We start from the raw sequence: 16,434 nt of genomic DNA on the forward strand, positions 1-16,434 counted from the left end.
TATCATCTTTAAACTGCTATAAAAATGAATCATTCCCATGTTAAAATAACACTACTGTAATTAACCTCCAATATGCAATCTCTTCCCAGATAAAATGCTCCTTGTTTTTTTTTAAAGAGAAATTTTTAATCCATTTTATTTTTCTCTTCCTTAAGAGAACAATTGAAAACAATTAACATAGAAATATTTATTACTCTTCATTCTTTATGTATAAGTCCCACAGACACTGGTGAGAGTTCTTCAGCACAGCAAGCATAGGCTACAGTACTATGTATTGTCTTCCTTTCTATCCATCTTTGCCCCTAAATTGGGTTTTCTCTAAAATGTTGCACGCTTTGTTTATGTTTTATTTAAGGATATGCTTTTTTCATCTTCATTTAATGAAACTCACAGTACTCAGGTGTGTGACACCATTTTCTTGCACAGCATTTCCAGAAAATGTGGCTTTCAAGCTGAAAAACATTCTGGCCACAAATGTTATGTCATCAAATTATTCACTTTGCTGGGAAACTACAGACGATGCATTGGTGTTACTGTCAGGTTTTCACCAAACAATACGCTCTGATAATGCACACCACCTAAAGATAACCTTTGCTAACCAAACAGGCATGACTAGCGTTTTAGAAATGCTGAAGAAGATAATAAAATACAATTATATTGAAAATTGACTCCTTGAGCATACTGCAATTGAAAAGCTTGTTACATTTTTATAGGATGGCTACTCCAGCCATGGCAATGGCTGGCTAGATTCTTCCTGTGGCTGGGATTTCCCTATATGAGGGTAACAATTCTGTGAATGCATTTTTGTTCAGAAAATATGAATACAAGTAACAGAATCTAGACAAAAACTTTGGATACTATCACAAGTAAATTTTAAAATACTGAGAAACCATTACCCAATGGATAAGTATGACCTAAATTCCTCTAGTTGAGTACTTTCTACTATCCAGACCAGGGAGAATTTAATCAGTGTGCACCATACCCCCTTTGAAGCCCACTGGCTTCCTAGCACTTCACTGTCTTATCAAGATCGTTTAGTGTCCTGCTTGAAATTACTTCAATGAATAGTGTGTCTGATACCCTCAGTCGGCTGGTTCTGCTGCCACTTCCATTGCTCCTGTTTTTTCCATCTTCTGTAACAAAATAATCACTGCTTGTTCTCAGTTCTGTGCTACTTTTTCTGTTTTTCAACCTGTTCCAAATACTTGATGCAAGTCTTTATTGCCTCTGATTCACCATCTTTTCATACTTCATGTATGACCACATAGTTTCCTGGTCTTATTTCTCTATTTATTTCTTTCACTAGCCTCTCCTTATCCTCCAGTGCCATTTCTTTCTCTATAAACATTGCCATGGACATGCATCCTACAACTAATAGCCACATTTTTTTTGCCTCTATGTAAGCTTTATCTATTTTTAAGTAAGCTGCCACACAGTCCTTCTACAACATCACCAACTGCAATTTTCAAGTAAAATCCAGTTTCACTAATGAATAATTAGCCATGAACAATTACGCTTTTTTTCTGTGGTTCTCATTTGATGCTTTTTTCAATTATTTGTTCCTGAACAAAAGCCTTCTCTGAAAGTTAGCTTATGTCTTAATTCCTTCAGCTGTTGTCTTCCCTTCCTCTCTTCTGTCATCATCAGTCATCTCTCAGATGTTAGATTAAATTAAGGGATAAAAAGGTAAACAAAAAGAGGTGCAGGACAGAAAGCAAAGTGAATAGGGCAAAAAGAAACAGAAAAAGTCAGATTGAAAGATATACAGAGAAAATTAGAGAGGGAAAAGGAACACCAAAGACAAAGGTAAATCAGTATGAAAGACACCAGCTGAGCATTAAAGAGGAAAAAAAGGAAAAGGAAAGAAAGACATAAGGAAAACATAGTAACTATAGATAGCATAAAGAGTAAGACAGAAGACAGTAAGAAAGAACAGACAGAGAGGAGACAGAAAACAAAGGAGATTAATCAAGACAAAAAAACAAAACAAAACAAAACAAAACACCCTGGAGAGATGATCTGTATCAGAAATAAGGGATTTTTTTAACCAAAATTGGAGATGCAGAGTAGAATGGGGAACACTACAGACCAGTGTAGAGGGCCTAGGACAATAAACAGAAGAAATATTTCAAAATAAATGAGCACAGACTGAATAGAGCAGTTGTGCACTCTACACAGGAAAGGGGTTATAAGTTATGAACATTAATCTGGTGTTTTTCTACAACTTAAAAGGTAGCAGGATGCTAAAAGGCATTAGTATAAAACTGAGATAATGTATTTTTTTATGTTTCTACTATATGTTTTTTGATAACCCCATGTGCTACAGTGTTTTGAACCAGGATACTAAAACTGGCAGAGCTCTGCTGTCATCACTCAGTGATATATCGTTATAGTAAAAGTACACTTGGGTAAATTGCTCCTTATTGCTTATTTCAGTCTTTTGCCAAGCTGTAGTCTGTTCTGTTCCGGCTAAACATTATAAATATTTTTAATGGAAATGGAATACATGTCAAAAGACATGATATTATTGTTTTATGATGCACTGGTTAGAGCTCATGTTTAGTCATGCTCATTTTGCTACAGAATGGCTACTCTTGTACAACATAATGCAGTACGTGGGATAAGTTCAGCTTGTGTGATAACTTCTTATGAGGAATTGCATGTTCACAGATGCACTTAATTCAAGTGAGGTACCCACATACATCTGAACGTAGAATATTCTCCAACAAACAGGTAAATAAACAATAGCTAAATTAAATCCGTTTGAATTGTATTGTCAATTAGACAAAATATAGTTGGTTTTTACACTGATTTCAGTGCACTCTGCCTGGTTATTATCCTTATACTCATCTTGCCTAAGGAAAAAAGATAGAGTGAAGTGACAGAGAGCACATGTAGAAGTCAACTACAAATCCAGTAATGGTACCATGAATTAATAATGCTGGTTTTGTTGAGGTTGATACTGAAATTCTAATCAGCTCCAACTGATCTGGGGCTTAGGTTTTCCTGTCAATCTAACCAGGAAAAACAATGGTGGCCCAGCTTTTTTAGGTACAGGTGCTAGTTTGCACTTGTAGCAGCCCCTTTGAAGATTGTTTTAAAAGAACAGCTAGCCCCTCTAGACATTTGGCTATGCTCAGGAAAAAGGATAATTCTAGTCCCAATCTCTTTTTCTGTGTGGACATAGCACAACAGTTGGACTTTAAGCATGGTTATGTATCTGAGCAATAGGTAATATTTGCTTGTGAGGGCAGCGCATACTCTTACAGGCATTTCTTAGCTCCTCTTTGGCAAATGCAGCAGGCCAGATGGAATTGTTCCTTGGGCTGCCAGTTGGACCACCCTGGTTTGTACCAAACAGGATTTTAAAAAACCCAAGGGGATGGAAAAAGTCTGAAAATTAGCAACTAAAAATAAACAGGAAATGAAGGCAGAACTGTTTCACATGAAGGACCATAAGTACATGAAATAGAGTTGTCCAGTTAAAATTATCAAAATGATGGATTTAAGTAAAAACATTGGGAACAGTGAAAATAATGCCAGGGCAGAGGGGAAAGGAAGAGTTCTATGTAAACAGAAAAAGCCCCTAAACAGTCACAGCTACAACAATGCTATCACTAGAACCACGCACGAATATCTCCAGTGAAAGGTAAAGGCATGTGTCCAGAAGTATAGAATTCTGAAGCTCTGTAACATGTTAACTTTAACAAGATTCTTGTAACCTCCTTTGGAATCCCTTATTTGTTAGAGCAGCTATGGTTTGTAGCTTGAATTGTTTTTCCTTGAAGGCATAGCTTTGAGATATTAAGACTCAGGCACAGTAGACATTGGGAGCTTGTATTCTATCACTTCTGCTGTATAAGTGAGAGCAGTTAGACAGGAGAAAGTTGTCGCATGATAATAATAACAATAATAAACACTTTACTAGTTATCCAGTATCAGTTCTTAAGATGTAAAGGATATTATTTTACCATGTGGATATAATATGCTGTCTGTCTGTGAAGACACATTATTTTCAATACACATTATTTAATGAAAATGTAATGCCAAATAGAAATAGCCTCACCTATGATTTGATGTTACTGTTCAAATCTGGGAAAGTCAGAAGAATCTCTCAAAAATACAGGGCACAATCCTGTATTGCCAAGAGAAAACTCTGCTGATCTACACTACCATTTCCTTCCGTAGACTCTGCTACTGTAAAGAGCTATGAAACTCAATCAATAAAAATACAGAAAATAAAGTATAAACACATTATTTAAACATGGTACCATGTATGCTAATGCTGAGATATTAAATAAAATACTGCAATATGCAACTCCTTTTGGTATTTCACTCCTCTAAGACCTTGAGATACGAAAGACTGCATTTTCTTATTTTGGAGTTTTACACAAATGTGGGCACTGGAGCACTTTCGTTATCTAAACAGTTCCCCAAAAAATTTAAACACAGTGAAGCACAATCAAGCCTTATCAGATAGATTATTAAGTAGGACTTGCTAGGATACTTAAACTGCTAATGAAAACAACATATGCAGCACATGTTTGTGCAGCAGGCTAGAAGCTTTAAAAAGTCTTCCTGCCCTGCAAAGTGAACTCTACTGAATAACACTTTGTTCCTGGGGGGGGGAAAGGGATATTTCTTTCCTTCAGGACATATGGAATGTGAAGCATCCAGGACAGCAATGGAGAAGTATCACTTTGGAGTTCTTTGGATTTGGTGAACTCTGCCTACAGTTAAGGCCAGCACAACAGCGAAAGTTCTAGGTATTTCCATGGCATCTTTAAGTCACCACTTTTTTAGGCGGCTGTCTCTGAAGTGGTGCCACAGAAATGACAGTGATCTTTATCTCTTAGTGAATGTGCTTGTGTACCAAAGCTTTTAATTTTACCAGTGGAACAGCTTGAGATTCCTTTTTTCTAAGTCCTAATGCTACAAGTACAATCTGAAAAGGATGCTACATTTTTCTGGTTCACTTGCCTTACTGGTAATAATAATATTACTATATTTGGAATTTAAAGCAACAAATATAATAATTCAGTACAATAGAGTATGGTTAGCAAAGAAGGCATTGTAAGACCATCAAAGATGGTGGACAGAAACTGGATCCCCCTTCGGATGGCAGGATTAAACTATACCATCAGGATTAAACCATATCTCTACACTTTCATGTTCTAAAAGAATAATGCACAAGATGGAGCACAAGTCAATTTTTTGTTGTTTCAAAGGTATGGTTTTGCCTTTCAAAGGAGACAGCACTGAAGGGTCTTTACAGAAAGAACCTGGGGCAGATTCCAACGTAGTAGAAGTTATCATAACTGAAATCAACAGACAAGACGGTTTCAAACAGCTGATGAGCCTCCTCTTCTTTTTTTAGGAGTGGATTTTGAATATGGTCATAAAAGGATCACAGAAAGTCCCGTCACAGATTTTCCATGCTTCATACTTGTCTCTGCTAAAGGTTTTAGCAAATGTGCTACTGATTTTAACAAGACCCAGCTATTTTTACTTCTTTAATTGTTAGAGCATGAACACTTCAAAAGCTTAGAATTTTTCAATTTTTAGTAACTTAGAAAATTTTAATCTCTTAGAGATGTAAAGGGGTATGATTTCTTCTTCCAAATTTAAAATTCACTTTAGAATCTAGACAAGAAGTAAACAAATGAATGTATTAATTTATAATTTCCCTTTTTTCATTACATGACATCTTTGCTCATTTACTTTGAATTATTTATAGCACAAAAACAAGAAATAACTATTCTGAATATTGTCTGTAGGTCAGAGCTCCCACCAGAGTTCAACAAGTCTCAGTTGCTACCTACTTAGATTTAGTAACAGAAGGAAGCATGTGTTTTCTCCATATACAACACTACTCTAATAAATGGTACGTCTACAATCTCTGTACTTCCACAGTTTCTTTAAAGTATAGACTAATATATCTCTGTTGACTACCGTAATATGAATTAGATGACAAAATCAAATGTAGATTGCTGCTGTGCAAGGCAACATATAAACAAATACAGATTACAGATGGTGGATTCAGTTCCAAGAGGCTTAAAAGAAAAGGATAGAAATATATTAAACTGGCAGATAATAAAGACTCTGAGAATAATTGTATTCAGCTATTTCATTATGTGCCTTATTCCAGTATCATCACTGTAATCAGTAAATTTCCCAAAGCTAGGTGATTCAGACAGTTTCACCCATAATTCAAAAATTATTTTTGATACACATTGTACCAGAAACTCAATGTGGGTTTTACAAATAGCCTTCTGTAGCAATACCTGTATTTTTTATTGTCAACTAAAGTTTTTTAGTGAAAACTAATTACCCATTCTCAGTATGAAACATCGATGGATTTGGCGGTGGAATCATACTTGGGTGGCAGCACTCCTCACCATCTCAGCCAAAATTCACACAGCCAAGGGTGTTGGCTACCTGTAAAACAGTGATATCATCATTTCCAATTGTCTCCTTTCTAGAGATATGTAAACAAAATCATAGTATCAAGCAGTATGGCTTTCAGCAAAGCTTTATTTCCACAAGTAAAGTAAATTCAAGAAATTGAAACTCCAGAATATTTTACCTGTTTGGAAAATGTAAAATTATGCCTACCAAAACGAAAGAATTTTTATCAGTCACTTGAATAGGAATACTTGAGTATTCACTTGTTTCTGACATATATTGATCCAACAGAACCTCAGCTGTTTTTCACCAGGTTGATAATAGACATTACAAAACGTTTATGAATACGCAGACTCGTAAAGCATTAAACCTATATGACAAAGCAGAATATGTCTCAGGTTTTGTTGCTTTGTGTTAGAACAGAATATGATACTTATGAAAAATTCATGTTTATCACATATAACAATTTAATAACATAAACTGCAGTGCTACAGTTCTTTTCTACTTTATGGAGTGTCATAGACAGTAAATGCCTTTATCTTACATGCCAAATGAAGCAATGAAACATTCATTATTCTCATTTAAACATTGTGGAAAGCTCCAGCATAGCCTGGTTAAGCCAACTTCCAGGAAGATCTTAGTATGGCAGCTAGAATACCAGAAAGATATCTTATTATAAACAGTACTTAGCACTTATGTAGTGCTTTGCATTTTCACAATACTTCCCAAACAAGCAAGTATTGTGCTCACTGTACAAGTAAGGTCACTGAAACAGGACATCTTTCTATGAGAAAGGTTAAAAAATAAATGTTTTCTCAAATAAGAATTAAGAGTACATGGCAAATGGGTTCTGTTTCAGAGCCAGTTTGGGCCTGGGCTAGATGGTCATAAATAACAAGGCCATGATCAAGAGGTCTGAAAAATTAAGGCAAACAGGAACAGCAGGCTCTAGAATAAGTCATGACTGAGATGATAAAGCATGGCTGACAGAACCTGGATTTCTTTATTCACCTTTCCTTCTCAGTTTTGTCATTAATTGTTATCCATTATTTTTTATACTTTTGAGTGCTAGCCTAATTTTCCTTCTATTAGTAACATTTTCTTTTCTTCAAATAAAAGGCTTTTATCCTAGTTCTACCCATCAGTGGGTGAATTTCTGGCTACTTTAAAAAAATGATGTCAAAGAGGATATTTAGTCCACTAAAATGTTACATCTTTTCAGAACTCCACCTCATCCTAGTGACTGTAGGTAGGTGGATCTGAAGACACAGTGTGGAATCCTATTTGAGAAATCTCTAAATCAAAGATCGGTAAGAAACAAAAGAAGCAACGGACTGTTTGCCTGTCAAAATGTTTTCCTAGAAGCGTCCCTTGTGTGTCTTACATGACTCCCTCCTTGTAGCAAACCAGAAGGATAAATAACTCATAATTGCTACCTCATTTGCTTGAAATCACATTTTTCCATCATATTAAAAACAACTATCAAAACTTTTAAAAACTGTTTCCTACAAACAAAAACTGGCTACTCTAGAATTATTACCTGTCCACTCAGCTATGTCAAAACAATTCAGTTCTGCAGATTTCCAGACAAGTTCACTGATTTCTTGGTACAACAGCACTCTTAGGGAACATACAGCTGTCACTTAGAAGCATTACCCAAAGTTTTGCTTGTACAGATTACCTACTCCTGAGACAAACGAGGGACCTTGATATTAAAGTTCAAACCATTTGGAAAGCCATGCTTGGTGGAGCGATACACAAGCCTCTCTGAAGAGCTGAGTATTTGGTGTGAGGTTATATAGAAAACCCATCGGTCCGGAGAGAACAGTCTCCACAGTCCCTCAGTTCTTTCAAGCTGCCAGAGGCACAGAATGTCCTCAGGGCCTTCCACCATTACATGTAGTCAGATAAATTTATCAGAAACAGTTCCACTGAAAGTACAATGCTAGCAACTCCAGACTTAATATTAGAAAAAAATGACTGTTAGAAATATTCCTTGTGAACTGTCAACTGACTCTTGAGTTTCCAAAAAATGTTGAATGCCATCAGAAACTTACTTGGTTCCCACCCCCACTTGACTGATCGACTAGCAAATTTCACCAACTAGTCCTGCAAACTATGTATTTCCATACCAAAATACAGTACAGTTGATGGGTCTCAAAACTGGCTGATTATAATCCTTTTTGGAAGTCAACACTGAGCTGCTATATCATACCTAAGAGGTGACCTCTACCTACTAATCCTATCCCAGACACACAAAGTAATTTGTAACTTTGTACCATCCCTGGAATGCTATGACTCCTATCTTAAATCATCATTCAGGTCCCACCCTAAAGAGTCATATGGGGAGTAGGAAAGGTCAAAATGCTAGAATCAATCACTCTAAATCATGTTTTTGCCAGAGTCAGAACCAAACCTTTGCAGGAAGGGTTAAGTGCAGTCTGTTTGCCTCATTCAAACAACATCTACTCTGCAGTGACCATTCCTAGGGAAATTAGGGATTCCCTCACATCTGTAACAAATTACATGAAGCAGTACAGCTCATCCTTAAAGTTCATTTGATAGTGATTGTAATACATGCCTTAAGGTTAGGATGCAATTCTTAACTCAATCACTTGATTATACACAGAATTTCAAATCCTGTAGAAGCTAGGCTGCATACAAAAATTAGGGGATTAAGGGCAGCTCACCTGGACTTCTGGGCCTTTATTATTTGTATCTTACCACAGGTCGACCACATTCATGCAGAGAATACTACAAAATGAACTGTATATCTTATACCTTGTATTATTTTGAAGTGCTCTATTCATTAGGAGATCCCAACTGTTGCTCCCTATTCCAGGAAATGGCCTAACATATATTGAATGTGTTCAACGTGTCCAGTAGAACTGAAAGATACAGAAGTTGGATTTTCTTCTTGATACATCATTGTAACATTATTATGACAGAAGCGAACATGAACGATCAGTGCATCTATCACTGAGGACTCTCAGGTTCCCCAAGGAATGCTTTCATGTTGTGCTAAAGCAATGAGCTCTTCTATGTATTAACTTTGATTCCTGAAGATAGAGATGATAACAATGAGCTGGTGTACTGGTCACTCCTGACAGATTCTTGTTATTCCTCATGCTTTGTTCTTCAGTTCTGGTAATAAAAACACCTTCAGCTCAGTTTGTGGCTGTCTTACATTTCCTGCCCTATGTGCCTGTCTGCATGAGGAAAACTTGAGAGAATTGGACTGCAAGTGCTCATAGAAGGTGCAGCCTATTCTTTTGCAAACCACAGCCTCTCTAAGAGGGAAACACAAAATAGACTGGAAGAAGTTTTCTATTAGACCTGTCCAGGAACATACGGTTTGAACATCTGCTGCTGTGTCTCCTTACACTGCATCTTTTTTTTTTTTTTTTTTTTTTAATATACTTTGGCCTTAAGTTCAGTCCAAGTTCATCTGGCATCCACATCAGTTTACATCTACATCCAAGGATCTTCATTGTCCATACGTCTTCCAGTCAAATCAAAGAAATGATTCACACATCACCACCTGTGTGTGAACCTACCACCTACTTAGATTCATTTCTCACCAAAGTTAACGAAATCTTCATGTCAAGGTTTAGAAGAGCATACATGGTCCAACCTGCCTTTGACAACCACATTCCTGGCAAAATAATATCAGCCTGCAGAGCCAGAAGTTCCAAGATTTAGTGGCTGGACAGTGCTCCACGCACATAAAGTGGCTTTATAACCACATGCTAACTTGTAGCCAAACTGGAGTCTGTATTTCATTTTAATTACAACTATGTTAAGAACCACTTCTAGTCAAAGGCTGACTGTTGTAAATAATCGAAGATCTACGTGCTTGAAATTTACTGTGCATCTCAGGAGTAGGAGAGAGGGCAACCAGGCCAAGCTCAGTCACTTGAATGATGGGCTCCCAAAAAAACAGCCTCCATAAGAATTAGCTGTTTACAAAATCACCTGCTTCTTCCAGCTTTTCTTGTGCATGACTGGGACTCAGACTATAGCTCTAATCCTCTCCAGGCTGATCTCATACAGTCAGGATTCAGGCTGCTGACAAAATGCTCCCAATGCCCCTTACTAAAGCATAATAGAAAAGCCTTTAAGGGTAAAATTTGTAACCTCAGGTCAGCGCAGGCTAAATGGACACTTCAGAAAGATGGCACTAGGTATGTGCTACACTGGCACAGACAACACAGCCCAGGAGTGTGCATAAACCTCCAGAAGTATGCGTGATGCAAGAAGTGTGAGGTAGTTTTCGGCACCATCCTGAAATCATTCAACATGAGCCAAAAACACTGACTTCAAGCATGGCGTTAGCATGCTCAAAAGAGAACGCTCATGAGAATGACTGCTAGGTGCATGGGTACCTTCCTGTGTATGCCAAGGGACTTGGCAGTTCTGAGAATATATGTCGAGAAACATATTTGTTTGAGATGAACTCCCTGCTTTCCTAAAGACAAATTATGCAACTGAATTAGATAAATCCTTCTTCTAAAAGCTAAATTACACATATGAATGGAACATACATTGTCTAGGAAAATAAATGACAAACGGTTACCAATTCCACTATTATTTCCCACCTGTGGGGAAAAATGTTTTTTACTGTTTGGAAAGTAGCCTTGAAAAGCACAGCTTATACAGAATATACGTTCTGTATGCAGCACTGCAGCACATGGTGCCTTAGCACATACTGTGTGAAAGCTACTGTGAAGAATTTCCCAAACCAAAGCTTCCATATCAAATATGAATCGATTCACATCAATTTATGTAACAGAGTGAACTGCACATGCACCACATCACCACGGAGAAAATCTGTGAAATCCTATCTGACATGCCAGTCATTGAGCTACTCAGCAGAGTTTTGTGACTACTTGGTTTTAACGCTGCCGGGCTATCATTTCCAGCCCTGCCCTCCGCAAGCAACAAATCTTATGAGGCAGAAGTATATAGGCCCACTATTTAGCTTTGTCATGCACGATATTGCTTATTCAGAAAGACCTTTACCTCTTTGATAACTCTTGAAAGCATTTCAGAGTTTCCTCGATTGCCATCTTATACAAAGCGTTCTTAGAGGACGTAAGGACACCCCAAGCTCTGGAGCAAGGGATGGCATAAACATGGCTGGTAAACTGCAGTCGGCAGTGGGGTTATTACAGTTCCTGCTAAGAAAGACTTTTTTTTTTTTCCACAGCGGCTTCTTTTGTCTCTTTGTAACAAACATAAATAGAGACATGTTGTTGAGGTGAATTACAGCAGGTAGTAAAAGTATGCAGACCATAGGCAAGCGGGCCTCTTGAGTCTTCATTCCTTCACAAAATGGTTTGCTTTATCTGCCTTCTAGTTAGCCTAGCTTATGTTGCAAAATTGAACGCAGGTAATTGAAGTTTTTTGTTAGCAGCTGACGTGATGTGCTAAAATAATCTGTACTTCATATTCCCTGATGGGCCAATCAAGTGGAGTTAACATCAGCCGAATACTGCTTTTGTACCCTGACAGGACTCAGGTTTTTTTGAAGTCATGTTCAGAGACCAGACACATTGGTTTATAGTCCCAAATGGTCCAGGTGGCTTCAGCTGGTTTAGAGGATTTCTGTTAAGAGCCATGGGGAACTCTGTGGTAAAGACATACCCTAAAAACTTGTCTGTGACTGTCTGGGCACCTATTTTCCCATAAAAAATATCCTTGCAAGTCCTGTTCATTCATGTTACACCAGCTTTCACACCTCGTATTTGTGGTATGCAAAGACAAGCAACATGTTATTCTCAGCACCATGAAATGATGTGGGCTGTAGTATATGGTGGAGAGAACCAACCAGAAATGTTCTGATCAAACTGAAAATTTCTGTTACATCACAAGCAGAAACATAAGCAAAAAAATAATGGTTTTATAAACTTCTGACTAACCGCAAGATGCTTTAATGAAACCACTCCAGCAGTTTTCCTTCTTCATTACCAGGGGAGCTGCTATGGCAAATGGACCTGAAGAGTTCACAGCTGTGGGGAACTCCTGCCATAAAGACTGTCCCAGAGTCAGGGCTTCCTGATATTCCAGCTCTCTGCCCTGAAGCCACAGGAACCCTCACCCCGGTGATGCAGCAGAGAGCCAGAAAAAACTCTCAGCTTCACTTCTAACAGGACTCTCAGCACAGTCAGGCTTTTACTCAAAAAAAAAGCCAGAAGCACAGAAGCTCAGACTGCCAAACCTTGAAATTCCTGCCCAAGTTCTCACTCCAAATTTCCAGATTCCTGGGTCTCTGTCCACCCAGTTGACAGGGAAACAGGGAGCTGGGACCATTAACTTTCAGAAGCCACAGCTTAGGCAGAAGCCTCTGATCCTGGACTCTCAAGCTCAGCTTTGTTTCAAAGTAATCTAAATGAATTTTCTGACTGCTTTAGAAAGATTGTTCTGCTTTCCTTTGAAAGATACAAAATTCAAAGTTTAATGCTTTTTTTTTTTCTCAGAATTTATTCTGGAAGTGGAACACTAACTTTGAGCGTATACGCTAGGGAATCCATGATTGAGTGTTTCTCACGCTGTGGTTTCTCTGATGCAGAATTTGCTGTGATACACACTGGCCCCAACAAGAAGATGAATAAATAAGCTATAAAGTAGAATCACACATCCCACAGTTTAGGGAGAGTGTTTTAAATAACACGTATAATGTTATAACGGACTCACTGAAAAGTGTGCTGTTGATGAGCTATGGAGAGATTCCACTCTCATTTCATCTGACAGTGAATTCACCTGATAATGAAAGCTTTTTATCTTAAAATAACTGGCAAGACAGAACTGTGTTTGAGAAGTCCAACTCAGCTAAAGCAAAAGCAGAGCCACTCTCCAAGAGCTGAAGTCCACCTGCTTCACCCAGTGAAATGTCCCTGATGGTGGTGGGGGTGCAACCTTCCTGTACCAGTGTCTTAAATACTGCACTTTCTCAGATGCAAACTAAGGTGAGCATTGGTTTGTCTCCTAGCCTGCTCCAATGCTGCAGAACTCCACCTCATGGCTCGCTGAGTATTATCCATCAGTATGGAAGGCCAGAATGTAGCCTTGCTTTCACTGCTGAGAAGAAAAAACCTGTACTGTTAAACTTACACAGCTTAGCTGTAAAGTGAGGTGACCGTACACAAAGTTCTTGTGTGAATCACAAAAATACCTAAAGGTGTGCTGCCAGACAATATCTTCTGGCGGTTTAGGAATAAATGTGGTGCTACCAATTACTTCCATCAGGCACAATCCTCATGATGCCATTAGATCCCTTTGCTCAGCTTCTGCTCCTACCTGTAAACTTAGATGATAACTGCACTTCTCAAAACTGACACTAGTTGCTCCACATATTTTCTCTTCTGTTCAAAATACTAAGGACTTCACTAACTTTAAATCCGAAAGCAGATATCTTGGTACATTTAAATTCCCTTGCAAAATATTTATGACAATCTGAATTCAACTACTGAGCCACATAAATTAAAAAGACCAAACACAATTGAAAAATAGTAACTGGTAAGTTCAAGCATATGTCACTGTCTTAGCCTTATGTTCTTTGAAGGGTATTCTGACACATTTGACTCATGCTATACAGATACCATGATGTATTATGATATAGACAATAATAAAGATAGTAAAGGTAATGGTATAAATAAGCACAGTCTGCTTATCTCCTGGATAAAACTAGAAGAAAATCTAGCTATGTTCCAATACCACAGCAGCAGTAGCTTCCTTTTAACTTGCTATCCTTCTCACACATAACTGTAGCATAACTGGAAGATTCTCACCTACATCCTAGAAACAAATTACAGAGTTTATTCACCTCTACTTATGGCATTACCATGTTTCATTATTTCCAGTAATGAAGTTCACATGACAGAATCCAGGTTGCATTAAAAGACTGATGTGTTTATTAACCATATTTCCTATGTATATGTTTCCACTTCCTAAGTATTCCCTTATCTCTGTTTATCAGAGGCTGAGAGACACCTGAAGCTGACACTCTGAAATGGCATATACTAATACTGACCTTAACTTTGCATTATTAAAAAGGTTTATAAATAAATTCCTATACCAACCAGCTTGAAAAAAAAAATAATGACTTTCTTAAAGAAGCTGTCATGAACTTTTTTGAAGCGTGGAAAGGAACATAAGAGTAAATTATGTCTTTTTGCACAAAACCCCAAGAATCAGCATTTTCTATTCAGAGCTTATAAAGAAAATTCAACCGTCTTCAAGTCTTGCTTATACACCTTTATATCCCTCTGTCACTACAGAGCTTCAAGTTTTGAGCACTTCATGTTATACCAGGTCAATAGACATTGGCCATTCCACAGAATTTCTGTGTAAAACTTCTGTGTGGAATCTGACCTTCACAAACTGACAGCTCTTTCCTAGCTCGGTAACTTCCCATTTCGGGAAATCATTCTCTATTTAATTACTACACCTCAAACTCACCTCCTCTGAGAACCAGTACAGGTATACATAGAAACGGATATTTACGCAGGCAGCACTTGAAGGAAGAAGAAATGTTATTTACTAATAGCTGCGTTACTTTGATCATATAGATTTATATTCCTCACTTCCTTTTTCCTCCAGAGAGACGGGACCTGTGAGGATCGGGCAGCAACTGCTCAACAGACACTTTCACTGAACATTTGTTTTTTCAAGAGGGTATCTGCCCCACAGTCACTTCTTTCCACTCAGTTCCACTTTCCCATTCCAGTAAGGGAGAAGCAATGCAAAATCCGTTTGAAAAGTCTGACCACCTGCCTACCCGGGGAAAGAGGCAGTCGGACCTTCAGCTGCATACTTCTGCCACTACAGTTCTGCCAGCATAATCCTCCGTGGGGAGACTGCTTGGGAATAAAAATGACTTCTGATATCGCTGCTCTGCTTTTCACCAGAATCACTTTCCTTTCAGAACAACCTATGCAATAACCTAGTAAATGTGGCACGGCTGTTGTGGTGTAGTCACATTGCTACAGTTCTGCCAGCCAGGCCGCTCACGGGACACGATCCCCCAGTGCCAAGCAGGGCTTTTTTCGACAACAACAAGGCAGGACAGCTGAATCACCACCAGTGCTGGCGATGCTCTGAGGGTGCCACGCTGACTTCACCCACCAACACGAGTGCTGGGGCCACGCTGTCCCAGAGCCCCTCCAGCACGTACCCACGATCGCTGCACTCAGTGTGGCTCAGGCCCTGGTCGGGAACGTTTTTTTTTGGCCAAACGAGTCAGCAGCAAGTCAAGTGGCGGTCATGAGTTCTGGAGCCACCAGCCTCCAAGAAACGTACTTAGAGTGCGAGGGGACAGATCTTCGTGGATCTTTACGTCTACACAACGCTTTACCTGAGGTACTCCTTGTCCATGCCACATTAGCTCACAGCGGGCTGCTTAGGAGTTCAAGACTACACCTGGAGAGATTCAGCTAAGCGTGAGGCGCACAGTAACGGCCCCTGGCGCCCCGAGCAGCGCCGCTGCCCGTGAGGAGCTGCCCGCAGCCCTTGCCCTTCCCCAGGAGCCGTGAGGCGTTTCTCCTCAGCGCCAGCCCCGCCGCCGCCCGCTCCCCCCGAGGTGGCTGCACCTGCCCCGGGCGGGGCCGCCCCCCGGGCTCTCCCCGTGCCCCGCTGCCCGCCGGGGGGGCGCCCCTCGGGGCTCGGCGGCCGAGACCCACCTCGGGCGGCCGTTCCGGGCCGGCGGTTGCCGGGCGGCCGTTGCCGCTGCCGGGCGTGGCGCCGCCGCCTGCCCCCCGGGCCGGCCGCGCCCCCGCGCCGCTCGCTCCCTGCCCGGCTGCGCGGCGCGGCGCGGCGCGGCCGGTGGCGGCGGGTGACGTGCAGGGCGCGCGGTGGCAGCACCTCCCCGCGCGCGGCTTAAAAAGAAGAAGAAAAGAGGGAGCGAAACATGAGAGCCCCGCTGAGCCGCGGCCGGCAGCGGACGGGGCATCGCCCGGCACGGCCACCGCCGCCCCGCCGCGGGGACACCCTTCCTATGGGACGCCGACTGAGGGGCTGCCGCCGCCCGCT

At 40.0% G+C, this 16,434-nt stretch overlaps 2 protein-coding genes across 3 annotated transcripts in view; one reads left to right on the top strand and one right to left on the bottom strand.

The window, feature by feature from the left end:
• Positions 1-16,144, bottom strand: part of LOC311435906 (uncharacterized protein) — a 168,480-nt gene extending 152,336 nt beyond the window's left edge. The window contains exons 1-2 of one of the 2 annotated variants that reach the window (XM_084517443.1): positions 16,086-16,144; positions 6,332-6,438 (exon numbers count right to left, since the gene is read on the bottom strand). The gene's annotated coding sequence lies outside the window, so the exon portion shown is untranslated. The remainder of the gene's footprint in view (positions 1-6,331; positions 6,439-16,085) is intronic. The other variant, XM_084517444.1, reaches the window with a different exon arrangement.
• Positions 16,145-16,250: 106 nt separating this feature from the next.
• The window catches only part of HHIP (hedgehog interacting protein), a 79,854-nt gene continuing 79,670 nt past the window's right edge, over positions 16,251-16,434 (top strand). Inside the window, exon 1 of the mRNA XM_084517440.1 lies at positions 16,251-16,434. This exon is cut by the window's right edge and continues 703 nt beyond it. The gene's annotated coding sequence lies outside the window, so the exon portion shown is untranslated.

Source organism: Aythya ferina (assembly GCF_964211825.1).
Source record: "Aythya ferina genome assembly, chromosome: 4".
NCBI classification, from domain to species: domain Eukaryota; kingdom Metazoa; phylum Chordata; class Aves; order Anseriformes; family Anatidae; genus Aythya; species Aythya ferina.